Consider the following 13852-nt stretch of genomic DNA (forward strand, 5'->3'; position numbering starts at 1 on the left):
GAAGAACTTCTCCCAAAGAGCAGCCATCCTTATAAGATGCGTAGGGAGTGACCACTTTTGGGAGACAAAGGTTAAGAAATCATCATGTTTAGTCTAAAGACTGAGGAATCTAAATGTTCTAGGCCCAAAGTCATCTTAGGGCTCCCCTGTAGCAGTAAGGAAGAATGATCAGATGAAGTCCGATTCAAGTGTCTCACTGTAAGCTGTCTACAGAATGCTGCAGCTGTAGAATTAATGAGTACTCTATCCAGTTTTTTCATGACCCTACCATTGGACTAAGTATATCTATTCCCAAGGAAACCAGCATCCTTCAATCCACATTCTAACATCATATCAAAAAATATAGTAGTGCCCCAATTACGAGTATTGTGACTAGTGCGCTCTCCATCATGTCTAATAACGTTAAAGTCTCCCCCAACTAGCTAAGGATCGTCCATATCAAGGAAAATGTGGTGAAGTCCCGCCCACGAATTCCTTCTAGTAGTAGCCTCACAGGAGGCATATATACAAGAGTCAAGTAGAAGGGACGTGATAGTCTGGGATCCTCAACTCTAATGTGGAGAAACTGGGAATGATCAACAACAGTTGTCACAGTAGTCCCCACATTCCAGAAGAACCATATCTTGTTGGACTCATTATGAACTCCCATGTCAAAATACAGATACCTAAGAATATAAACAAGACTGTGTTGAAGAACAAAAGGCTCCAGAATAACCAAAAGATAAACCTGATAAAGCTGAGTGAGTTTCTTCAGGCGTCTACGAGTAGCTTCACTAGCTACGCCTCTCACATTCCATATGATGGCACTCATAGAGATGGGGAATGTGAGGAGGTATCATGTGACTGAATCCTATTAATCTTCCTACTTGGATGTGGAGTGTCAGTAGCCCGTGGATGTTTTTCCATGTGACCCGGACGAAGCCATCATCCTCTGTCCGTCTAGCCATGCTTACTAAATCCTCAGTAGAAGACCTATGGAACACACCCTGCTGAAGTACCTCAATCTGTGATATAGTATCTGTATCTGACTGCTTTGAATCTAGAGAAGGGATGGAAGCTTCTATGTTCTGCTGACAGACGACTGGAGTACTAGAGATATGAAGATCAATGTAGCCAGGTATTGGGCCAGGAAGTTGTCTGACCTCTGTACCAATAGCATCTGAGACGTGTAGCCGTTGAGTTATGTCATGAGCTAAAGGATCCGTGTGGGCACTAAAAACATGAATGGCAGTCTGTGATGGACTTAAGGGTGATGTAGTGATACTTGAAGGGGCACTATTCTCTGTGGGAACTGGCTAAACCACTATAGGAGCAACTAAATGAACCACTGTGGAAGTAACTGATGGAATAGCCAACTGAGTGGGCATGGTACCCAAGTGTGGGTCTCCATAGTTTTGATGATGGCCCTACAGGGTGATTACTTGAATCTAATTGACCTCCACACAAACCCTAGCCTCACTAGTACGACGAAGGTCAGATGTTGCCTCATCAATGCCCAGCAGCAAGTCGATTGCTTTAGTAATAGCATACAAACTACTCTTAGCTCAAAAGTGAATAGGTAAAAGAGGAAATGATACTCAGACTAGAACAATTGGGGTCTTTTACAGTGGATTGAAGCTCGGAGTCCATTTAAAGACTCGCATAGGAGACCCATTAATATACCACACAGGTTTAAGAAATAAACGAGCATTATCATCCTCATGTGGCAAATGAATTAAAATGTTTGCGGTATCAATCAAGCCAATAGTATAATCACCACAAAATCCAAAGCGTGAAAAATTATCATGTACCTAAAGCATGGGTGGTCGCCAGAGCACAAATTTACCCACAAGAGTAAACTTGTACGGATTATCAAGGATGTCATCATTAGCCTTCGTAAATAGGACTGCAGGTTCACCATGATGTATAAAGGGCTCCCTAGAGACAAATCTATGATTTGTGGATTCTGGTGGTGCTATAAGGACATGAGCAAATGACTTCTTTTGACTTCTCTTAGCCTGAGAAACAACTGGTGCATTACCAACCGATGTAGCATAAGACTAAGTCCAGTGTGAGCACTGGTGGTAGTTGTAGTAGCCCGCAGGGTAGCACGTTGAGGCTGGATCTGCCTACGGGTGGGAAGGGGTCGCACATTGGTGGCACGTGCAACTTGAGACGAATTTGATGGCGATGTGGTATTTTTGGGATTTTTCTATGCTTAAGAGACATTTTATTTTATCTCGAGTTTAAAAGATGATTAGTGCTAGTAGATGGAGAAGCCTCGATAAGCGTGTCACTTGGCACATTTTCCCAAAGTAAAGCTTCCATAAATTTTATTTGGAGTGAGAGATCCCCAAGGGTTTTCAAGTGATCTAAAGACAATGGGTGTGTTGAAATGGCCAAATTCTATTAAGCAACATTAGTAATCACAACTTCGGTTTGTGGGTATTTTGGCACAACTTCCAATGCAATGTTTTGACCAAATTGGGGCTCCCTCCCAATATTTTTGGACCTGTTGAGTCCATTGAAGGCATCAATTGTCCCAAAATCTGCTCGAAAGGTAAAGTAATTTGACTAGCAGTGTTAAAGTTGTGAAGGGCACCCTTAGATTCTAAAATTTGGCAAATAATTGACGTAATTTTAGCAATTGGCATGTTACCTAATGATTTTGGAGCTTGAATTTCATTTATCCCTATTTAATTGCAGGATTGATCGAATTAGAAGGTCCAATTGAGAGAAAATCAGATACAACGTCGAGCGGACCAGGTGAGGTCGATTTGCAAAATTCGTTCCAAATTGCTGATGATGCATAGGTTGGTGGTGTTGCCCATGATGAGAGGAGTCAAGATTGGGTGGTTTGTGATCTTGGGTCCAAGTGATGGCCCTGAAATCTGGGAAAGAAGACTGCATGGCGACAGGCAGCGAAATCAGGACTTTCTGATAAGATTCCGATCAATTGGGGGCTTCATATGATAAATTGTAACCATGGTTGTGATCGTTCAAATGAGGGCTATTGGATGGTCGTGGTGGGCTACTGTGGGAATCGCCAGAAGGTGAGATTTTGATAGAAATTTGGTGTGGCAGGTGGCCTTTTTGGATGGGATTTGCTACTGATTCTGGTAGGTTTGATGCCGGCGGTTGGATGGTTGATGTAGAGGGCAATGAGATAAGTGTACTGGTGGTGGGGTTCGATGGCCATGGTGGCCAAAAGGTGGTCGAATTTGGATTCATAAGTTGAAAATAAAAAATCTCCAAAATTCTCCAAGTTCGAGAGAGAAAACGAGAGAGATGGGTTTGGTTTGGTTTGATTTAGGGTTTAGGGTTTTTTTAACAAATACCACTAGTGTGGTTTATTTTATAAAATGAAAAGCGAGAATACAAATAAAGTAGGGGGCATCGACCTGACCTCCAGCAAATGTAAATTGCAACAAATATCTTAAGATGAAATGCAATCACAATAAACTAGATACGAACAAAGACTAGTGAAAGCTACTCAAGGATATTCCCGAGGGTAAATCTTTAGGTGGTAGTACATAGATATCGATCGGGTCATACGTTTGGTCTGAAACATTTTCGGATCATAGTAGCGGCATTATCTGGCTCGCTTGTTGGAGAGGGGTCTCACCTGTGTAAAGAAGCATGCTTAGGTGAAAAGTACCGTTCGGATGGTGGTGCACTGAATGTCGAGCGAAAAGCGGGTACATCTGATCTCATGGTGCTCTATGCTACAACATTTGAAGTATGGGAGATTGACCTGCTGACTCACAGAGGGTCCCTCACCAAAGAGCTTAAAAACCAAGTCCTCAATAGCAAATCTCATGGTAGATCCAACTTTCATTCCATGGTCCTTCTTAAAGTGATCAATCAACATATGCTTGACACCATGTCGTTCTGAGCTGATCTCAGCCAACAACCTTTGCGTAAGAGTGGTATGAGGAATTGTCCTATACTTGATTCCTGTGCTGACTGAGTACTATCTGTGTGTGTCTTCAATGGTGGCGAACTGATATGTGTCAGCTCAGGGGGTACATTAGTAGTAGCTGTGGGAATAGGAGTTATGGAAGTAATAATAGGAGAAGTGGGCACCTTGATAGACATACATCTCGAAACAAAAACATTCGGAATACATATCTTTAAACATTCATTGAGTCAGGACATCTAAAAACATTTTACTCATTGAAACTTCATGTATGCTTATGAAAGTATTGACGTGCATGAGTATGCATGAAACATTCATGATATAAAATGTAATAATTAAACATCATGTTCACATAATAGCAAATTTATTTAACACATTCATACATTTAATAATATCACGTGTCATGAAGACAAGAGGAGGTTTTCTTTCCTTGAATCCTAGCAATATACTTTTCAAATGACAAGGGGAGATGTTCCTAACCATCCACGTAGTGAATGTGCTAAAATCCTAATTCATTACCATTTATTTAGAAACTTCGATAAAATTCACTTTTTCAATATGAACTCATTACCTTACTCAGTTAAATTAATTAATTTATAATTATTGTTGGAAAGCCCTGTTTGTAAATAAAAGTCTTAAGATTAAAAAGATAAGAATAGGACGTGAAATCAACTTCAATCAAAAAGTGTGAGTTTTGGCTGGAGCGGGTAGCATTCCTTGGACACATTGTCACAGCCCAAGGGATAGAGATGGACCCTAGTAAAGTGGAGGTAGTGTTGAATTGGTCAATGCCATCCAATGTAGGAGAAATTCGCAGTTTCTTAGGCTTAGCAGGATACTATTAGATGTTCATTGAAGGATTTTCCAAAATATGAGGACCGTTGACACAATTAACAAGCAAGAGTGTGAAGTTTGACTGGATAGAGAAGTATGAACAGAGCTTTAAGGAATTAAAACAAAAGCTAGTAAACATCCTAGTGTTAACCATACCCAACGGGTCAGATGGTTTTGTAATCTATAGTGATGCTTTGAAACAAGGTTTGGGATGTGTCTTAATGTAGCACAGCAAAGTGATTGCCTATGGATCGAGACAATTAAAACTACATGAACAAAGTTACCCTACACACGACCTAGAACTTGCCGCGGTGATTTGGGTATTAAAAATTTGGAGGCATTATCTTTACGGAGGTAAATGTAACATTTATATGGACCACAAAAGCCTCAATTACATCTTCACCCAGAAGGAATTGAATATGAGACAGAGAAAATGGCTTGAGTTCGTTAAGGATTACGATTATGAAATTCATTATCACCCAGGCAAGGCGAATGTGGTAGCTGATGCCTTGAGTCAGAAAACAGCAGGTCAATTAGCTATGTTGATTACACAAAAACCACTATGGAGAGAATTTAAGAGATTGAATCTCAAAGTTGTCACCACTCAACTAGGTGTGATTACTCGAGTAGCAGCTTTCTCTATCCTACCTACACTCCGTGACAAAATTAAAGGACATCAAAAGGATGATCAATCCTTTGAGTACATCAAGTCTGAGATTAAATTAGAAAAGTGGAAGGATTTCACCATAGCTGATGATTAAGCATTATATTATTAAGGAGGGATGTGTGTACCGAATTTCGAAGAATTGAAAAGAGAGATTCTAGAGGAGGCTCACTCCTCTCCTTATTCAGTGTACCTAGGAAGCATAAAGATGTACAAGGATTTGAAGGCAATATTTTGGTGGAAAGGTATGAAGAGGGATATAGCTGAGTATGTCCAGAAATGTTTGGTGTGTCGACAAGTAAAGGCCGAACACTAGCGACTTTCAGGGTTGCTTAAACCATTGGGGGTCCCAGAGTGGAGGTGTGAGCATGTGACTATGGACTTCGTGATTGGTTTTCCAAGGTCAACAAGAGGTCATGATGCTATTTGGGTTATAGTAGATTGACTTACAAAATCAGCTCATTTCTTATCAGTTCGGATGACGTTTACTATGGATCAATTCGTGTAGTTATATGTGAATGAGACAGTAAGGTTACATGGTGTGCCTATTTCAATTGTATCGGATAGAGACCTAAGGTTTACATCAAACTTTTGGAAAAGTCTACATCGAGCTATGGAAACTAAACTAAAGTTTAGTACGACATTCTATCTTCAGACGGATGGGCATTCTGAGCGGACAATTTAAACAATGGAGGACATACTTCAAACATGTATCCTCGAGTTTGGGGGACAATGGGAGAAACATTTACCTTTAGTTGAATTTTCATACAACAATAGTTACCACACTTCAATTGACATGGCACCATAGGAGGCATTGTATGGGAGAAAGTGTAGATCACCAGTTCATTGGGATGAAGTCGGTAAGCGAAAGATTTTGGGGCAAAAAATTATTAAGCAGAGGTGCATGCAATTGAAAAGATTAGCTCTATCATGAAAAGTGCTCAGGGTAGACAAAATAGTTATGCTGATAGAAAGAGAAAGAGTCTGGAATTTTTAGTTGGTGATAAGGTATTCCTCAAAGTGGCACCGATGAAAGGAGTGCTTTGTTTTGGCAAGAAGGGTAAGTTGCGATCAAGGTTTATTAGCCTGTTTGAGATCTTGCAACGTATTTGGAACGTCGCATATCAATTAGCATTAATTATGGACTTTTAGCTGTACATGACATCTTCCATGCGTTAATGCTTATAAAGTACGTCCCCGATCCAAGTCATGTGGTCTACCATCAGTCTATTGAATTATAGAGAGGTACTTGTAAGGATCAGCAAGTGTAGCCTCCTCGGACTGAGTCAAAACCATTACCGGCTCACCCATATGTATAAAGGGTTCTCTAGCAGCAAATCCAGCAGTGGAAGAGTCATTTGTACCCTATATAACCAATGTAAAAGACTTTCGTGAACTCCGCTCAGCTTGAGATAGGCTTGGACGGCCAGAGATTGTAGTAGCATAGGTCTTTGACCCCTGATTGAGCACTGTCTGGGCCTCATGTTGAAAAATTGATTTAGGGTTTAGGGTTTTTTTTTGTTGCAAATGCCACTAGTGTGGCTTATTTTATAACATAAGAAACGAGAATAATGGGGACATGGACCTGACCTCCAGTAAGTGAAAAAAATTACAAATGTCTCAAAGGAAGTGCAAATGACAGTAAACAAAACATGAATAAAAACTAGTGAATAATACTCAAGGGTATTCTCGAGGGTAAATCTTTAGGTGATAGTATATAGACATCGATCGGGTCATGTGTCTGGTTTGAAACATTTTTGGGTCTTAGTAGTCTGCGTAATCCGGCTCACTCGTTGGAGAGGGTTCTCACCTACGTGAAGGGGCTTGCGTAGGTGAAAACTGTTGTCCGGATGATGGTGTACTGAAGGTCGGGCAAAATGTAGGTACATCTGATCTCGTGGTATGAGTTGCAGGTACGTCTGATCTAATGGTACTCCATTTTGCAACATCTGTAGCATGGGAGAGTGAGTCGCTAACTGTAGGTATGTCGTCCTCTGCATTTTGCACACAGTCTCCAAGGCCCATGCCATCCATGTCTCTTTGTATGTGTTGTGTCACCTTATTTTGTGTAGGAGCTATGATAGAAGGACTAGGTGAAGGTATATGTGTAGGAGTCTTACTCAATGAAGGTCCCTCACCAAAGACTTTGAAAACCAAGTCTTCAATGGAAAATCTCATGGTAGATCCAACTTTCAATCCACGGTCCTTTTTAAAGTGATCAATCAACATAGGCTTGACACCGTGGTATTCTGAGCTGATCTCAGCTAATAACCCCTGTGCAAGAGTGGTATGAGAAACTATCCCTATGCCTGATCCCTGTGCTGACTGAGTACCATCTGTGTGTGTCTTCAATGGTGAAGAACTGATCTGTATCGGCTTAGGGGGTACCTCAGTAGTAGTGGTGGGAATAGGAGCTATGGAAGTAATAATAGGAAAAGTGGGCACCTCGATTAGAGCATTTGGAGTAGGCTCAGTAACTGAATTAATAAATGGTGGTACCTTCGGATAAACTATGATAGGCGTAGATGTAGGAACTGCTAATGTAGATAATGACTCTGTCATGACTGCAGCAGTAGTAGTGGGAAATACAGAAGGCACTACTGAAACTGGCACCTACTGCTTCCTGGGCTCCATAAAAATCACCTTGCCTTTACCTTTATCAGTCATAGTAATGAGGGATTGAATAGGAGGCACAACAATTTTAGGGGGAAGAGGTATACCTAAAGTGCACTGATCATAAAAATGGCCTAAGTGTTTATAAGAGAAACAAAAAATCGGCCGCTTCTCATAAATAACTATCTACCAGAAGCCACGGTTACCGACGTGGTCAATCCAAACCCTGTTGGCCAACTTAAGCCCCAAATTCACCTCAATACATGCCCTTGCTTCACTAGGTCGTCTTAAGTCAGATGTGGCCTTATCGATCCTCAAGGGTATCCCTATTGCCCTAGATAAAGCAAAAATGAATCCCTAGGCACACAAATGTACTGGAAGCAGAGGGAATGATACCTATCGGGGAACTATTGGGGTCTCCTGCTCAGGTGTAAAGTCACATGTCCACTTAAGGACTCTCATTGGACACCCATCAATATATTATAAAGGTCTAAAAAAAAGCCTGCTATAATCCTCCTCATGTGTATGGTGTATAAGTATGTGTGTTGTGTCAATCAATCCCACCTCAAACTAACCATGGAACCCAAACTTAGAAAATATCTCACGTACCTTCCTCATGGTTGGCTTACGATGTGGAAATTTCCCTACAAGTGTATACATGAAAGGATCGACAAGTGTAGCCTCTTCGAACTCAGTCAAAACCACTGTCGGCTCACCCATATGTGTAAATGCCTCCTTAGCAGTAAATCCCATAGTAGGAGAGTCATCTATACCTTTTATAACTGATGCAAAAGACTTCTGTGAACTCTGCTTAGCTTGAGAGAGGCTCGGGCGGCCTGAAACAGCAGTGGCATAGGTATTTTCGCCCTGATTGAGCATCGTTTGGGCCTCATGTGGGAAAACCGATGGCAAAAATGGACTTGGATTAATTGGAAGAACATTCTGATCAAAAGTCGTTGGAGGACCTCTGGAATGCTGCCAGCCAGCCGCCTGGGGCTCCGTTTTTTGGCCAAAATTATTTGATGTCAGAAAATTATGAAACTTTCTAGTCTGAAGTGGAATTTTGTCCTGATCAACATGTTTAGGCGTGTTTCCCGAGGAAAGGTCTTCACCAGCCAAAAATCCTGATTTTTCGACAATTTGTCCGTTTATGTTTGGCACAATTTCGGGCGCGTCCGACGTCTAATTGAGCTGAATTTTTGTCGTAAGATCTTTGTCTCATGAGAATTGTGATAATCAGGTGCGTGTAGCTTGAAAGTGCCTGGATAGGAAGGAATTGAAAAATCAGTCGTGAATTGCATGGAATTTGAAGTTGTGATTCCGACTAAATTTGACGTCTCTATCACCACCCCAGGGTTTTTAGGCCTTTTGAGTTCATTGGGAGTGGTTCCATTGCCAAGTTCTTATTGGATGTTTGTGTTTCGATGCATTGGAATTCGTGTCATGATTTTTTAAACTCAGATCTATTGAGTTAGGGGTTGAATCTGATATTGGTATTATAGGTGAAGTATGGGTGGTTGTAGATGGTTATTTTCCTCCACTTGGAGTGGTGCAATCTGGTGGTTTTGGTGGTGGATCTAGTGTGTTGGGGTTTTGGTGCTTTTTCCCATTCTAGAGAGAAGGGAGAGCGTTTGGAGGTAGAGAGAGAAAGTTGAAGGTGGTTTTTGTTTGGTTCAGGGCTTTGGGTTTAGGGTTTTTTTTAGCAAATACCACTAGTGTGGTTTATTTTATATAATGAAAAGTGAGAATACAAATAAAGGAGGGGGGCATAGACCTGACATCCAGCAAATGTAAATTGCAACAAATATCTCAAGATAAAATGCAATCACAATAAACAAGACATGAACAAAAACTAATGAAAGCTACTCAAAGGTATTGTCGAGGGTAAATCTTTGGGTGGTAGTACATAGACATCGATTGGGTCATACGTCTGGTCTGAAACATTTTCGGATCATAGTAGTCTACGTTGTCTAGCTCGCTCATTAGAGATGGGTCTCGCCTGTGTGAAGGAGCCTGCTTAGGTGAAAAATACTTTTCGGATGGTGGTGCACTGAATGTTGGGCGAAAAGCGGGAGCATTTGATCTCATGGTGCTAGTCGTAGGTGCATCTAATCTCATGGTGCTCTATGCTACAATATCTGAATCATGGGAGATTGACCTGCTGACTGTAGGGACGTTGTCCTCGACATTTTACATGTAGTCTCCAAGGTCCATGCCATCCATGTCTCTCTGTATACGTTCTTTTACCTTATTTTGTGTAGGAGCTATGATAGAAAGATCGGGTGAAGGTGTATGTGTAGGAGTCTTACTCACAGAAGGTCCCTCACCAAAGAGCTTAAAAACCAAGTCCTCAATAGTAAATCTCATGGTAGATCCAACTTTCATTCCATGGTCCTTCTTAAAGTGATCAATCAACATATGCTTGACACCATGTTGCTCTGAGCTGATCTCAGCTAACAACCCTGTGCAAGAGTGGTATGAGGAACCATTCCGATACATGATCTTTATGCTGACTGAGTACCATCTGTGTGTGTCTTCAATGGTGGAGAATTGATAAGTGTCGGCTCAGGGGGTACATTAGTACTGTGGAAAAAGGAGCTATGGAAGTAATAATATGAGAAGTGGGCACCTCGATAGGAGAATTTGGAGTAGGCTCAGCAACTGAATGAATATACGAAGAACCTTGTTTGCGAATATTTCTTTCAATTTTAAAGCCCACCGCAAGTGTACGGTTCGTTAACAAGTAGTAAAATGGACTATGAGTCCAAGTATCGTTCCCACGAGGATTGAATTAGCTCTAATTAGACTAATGTGACCTTAACCGAATCTAATTGAATGAAAATTTGGTTTAAATGTGGAAAGCCCTAATTTTGGAAGAAACCCCCAATTTGAAACCCTAATTTTGAAGAAAACCCTAATTTCGAAATTGGAAACCCTAATTTCGAAATTCCCCTAATTAAATGACTCAACAACTCAATTAAAATGTAAATATGCAAATTTTGGAAGTTAATGTATAGAAATAAATTGAAATAGAATCATTAGGATCTCGAATCCCCAATTGATTACCAAAAACCCTAATTTCACAAATTCAATGAATCGATGGAAAAATGCCAATTCAATGTTCCTAAACCTATCCAATATACTCTCTCGATATATATTAAACCTACTCTTGCATACCACCAGCCTATATTTCTATGGATGATGTAAATATACAAGAATGCATGAATTTCTATGAACAATTAACGAATTGCATAAAGCATAGGGATATATTTCTATCCCCTATCGGACCCTATGTTGATTTATATTTTATCGAATCTATTCCACTTCTCTCGAATGTAAGAAATAAATCATCTAATCTCACTTAATATATGGCCAATAATTACGGATGCAATGAAAACATATAAATCAAGCATATTATCCAAACGAAACTTTATATTGAATTCATGAGATATAAGAATTTAATAGTAATCAAAGGTTCATCGATCTCCTAATGAATTTAAAACCCTAGCCTACAATCATGATTACTGAATCAAGAAATAAAAATGAAATTAAAAGATATAAAGAATACACCCGTATGAAAATCCTTGTTTTCTTGTATGAAATCTTGAAATCCTTCTTGAATCCTTGTGAAATCAACCCAAGATTGTGTTTTTGTGCCTCCAATTCATCTCTCTGCTCGTTCCCCGTTCAATTTTATGATTTTGGGTATTTATATCGCGTCAAAATCAAGTAGGAAAAGAGTTTCAACGAAAACAAAAAATTGCAACTGAGGCCCCCGAAGTATAACTATGCGACCGCATAGAAGGTTTCTATGCGGTCGCATAGACCAATAAATTTTCCTCTAAAATTCCCTGCAACCATCTATGCGATCGCATAGATGGTTACACTATGCGGTCGCATAGACTAACCAACTATGAAGTCTTTACATTTTAGTCCCTGAACTTTCCTTGTTGCTTCTCTTGACTTCTTTCTTCAATTTCTTCCTCTTTTCAACAAATGTTATCCTCTGATCGATGATTGACACCATCGAATCTCTTGCCACTCATTCGGCTCATCTTTTGAGTATTTGCGCTTTAGTCCTCCAACTTTTAACTGTCTTCATTTCAGTTCCCCTTCGATTCTTTCTTCCTCCACTTGTTTTGCTTTGTCCTTGAGCTCATACTCGGCATGTTTTTACTCTCATTTTTCATTTAGCTCAACTTCTCAATATTTGCACCTTTGGTCCTCAAATTATCAATTTGTTGCGTTTTGGTCCTTCTTCGGCTCTTTTCTCCTGAATTCCACAATTTCCATTGAATTACCTACAATGCATGAATTTAACTAGATTAAGTCACAATTCAACCATTTCATCCATGTTTAAATCATGTTTGTGAACCAAATCAGTGTGTAAAAACATATTTATCAAACCTCTGGATCAACTATGATAGGAGTAGAGGTAGGAACTGTCGGTGCAGATACTGACTCTGTCACAACTGCGATAGTAGTAGGGGGAAGCACAGAAGGCACTACTGAAACTGGCACCCATTATTTCATTGGCTCGACAAACGTCACCTTGCCTTGACCCTTGTTAGTCATAGGGGCTGAACAGGGGGATGCACAACAAATGTAGGGAGAGGAGGAGGAATTGCAGTACATTGATCATAAGAATATCCCAAGTATTTAAAAGAGAAGCAAAAAATCGACCGCTTCTCATAAATAACTGTCTATCAAAAGCTACGATCACAAGCGCGTTCAAGCCAAACCTTATCAGGAAACTTATGCCCCAAATTCACCTCAATGCACGCCCTTGCCTCACTAGGTCATCTCAAGTCAGCGATAGCCTCATTAATTCTTAAGGGCATTCCTATTGTCTTAGATAAGGAAAAAAGGAACCCCTTGGAATGTAGATGTACTGGAACCAGAAGGAATGATACCCATATAGGAACTATCAAAGTCTCCTGCTCAGGTGTAAAGTCGCATGTCCACTTAAGGACTCTCATTGGACACCCATAAATATACCATGAAAGTTTAAGAAAGAGTTTGCTGTAATCCTCTTGTGTGTAAGATGTAGAAGAATGTGTGTTGTGTCAATCAATCCCACCACAAAACAACCATGGAACCCAAACTTAGAAAATATCTCACGTACCTTCTTCATGGTTGGCTTGCGATGAGGAAATTTCCCCACAAGTATATACTTGTAAGGATCAGCAAGTGTAGCCTCCTCCAACTCAGTCAAAACCATTGTCGGCTCACCCATATGTATAAAGGGTTCCCTGGTAGCAAACCTAGCAGTGGAAGAGTCATCTGTACCCTGTATAACAGATGTAAAAGAATTTCGTGAACTCTGCTCAGACTGAGATAGGCTTGGACGACCAGAAACTACAGTAGCATAGGTCTTTCGGCCTGATTGAGCATTGTCTGGGCTTCATGTGGAAAAACTAATGATGAAAATGGATTTAGATTAACTGGAGGAATATTCTGGACAAAAGTTGCCAGAGGCTTACCAGAATGTCATTGGTCGGTCGCTAGAGGCTCCGTTTTTTGGCCAAAATCAGCCGACGGTAGAAAATTATGATTTTTATTAGTCTTGAGTGGAATTTCACACTGATCAACATTGTGAGGTGCGTTTCCCTGAGACGAGGTCTATACCGATCGAAATTTTCATTTTTTGACTTGCTGGCCATTCACGTTTGGTGCAATTCTGGGCACGTCCAATGTCGGATTAAGCTTAATTTTTTGTCAAAGGATCGCCATCTTATGGGCCTGGTGAAAATCTAGCGCTTGTAGCAAGACAGTGCCCAGATTAAGGGAAATTGAGAAATCAGTCGCAAATTACACGAAATTCGAAGTTTTGATTCCGCCAA

This window comes from Olea europaea, unplaced genomic scaffold (assembly GCF_002742605.1).
Source record: "Olea europaea var. sylvestris unplaced genomic scaffold, O_europaea_v1 scaffold132, whole genome shotgun sequence".
Taxonomy (NCBI): domain Eukaryota; kingdom Viridiplantae; phylum Streptophyta; class Magnoliopsida; order Lamiales; family Oleaceae; genus Olea; species Olea europaea.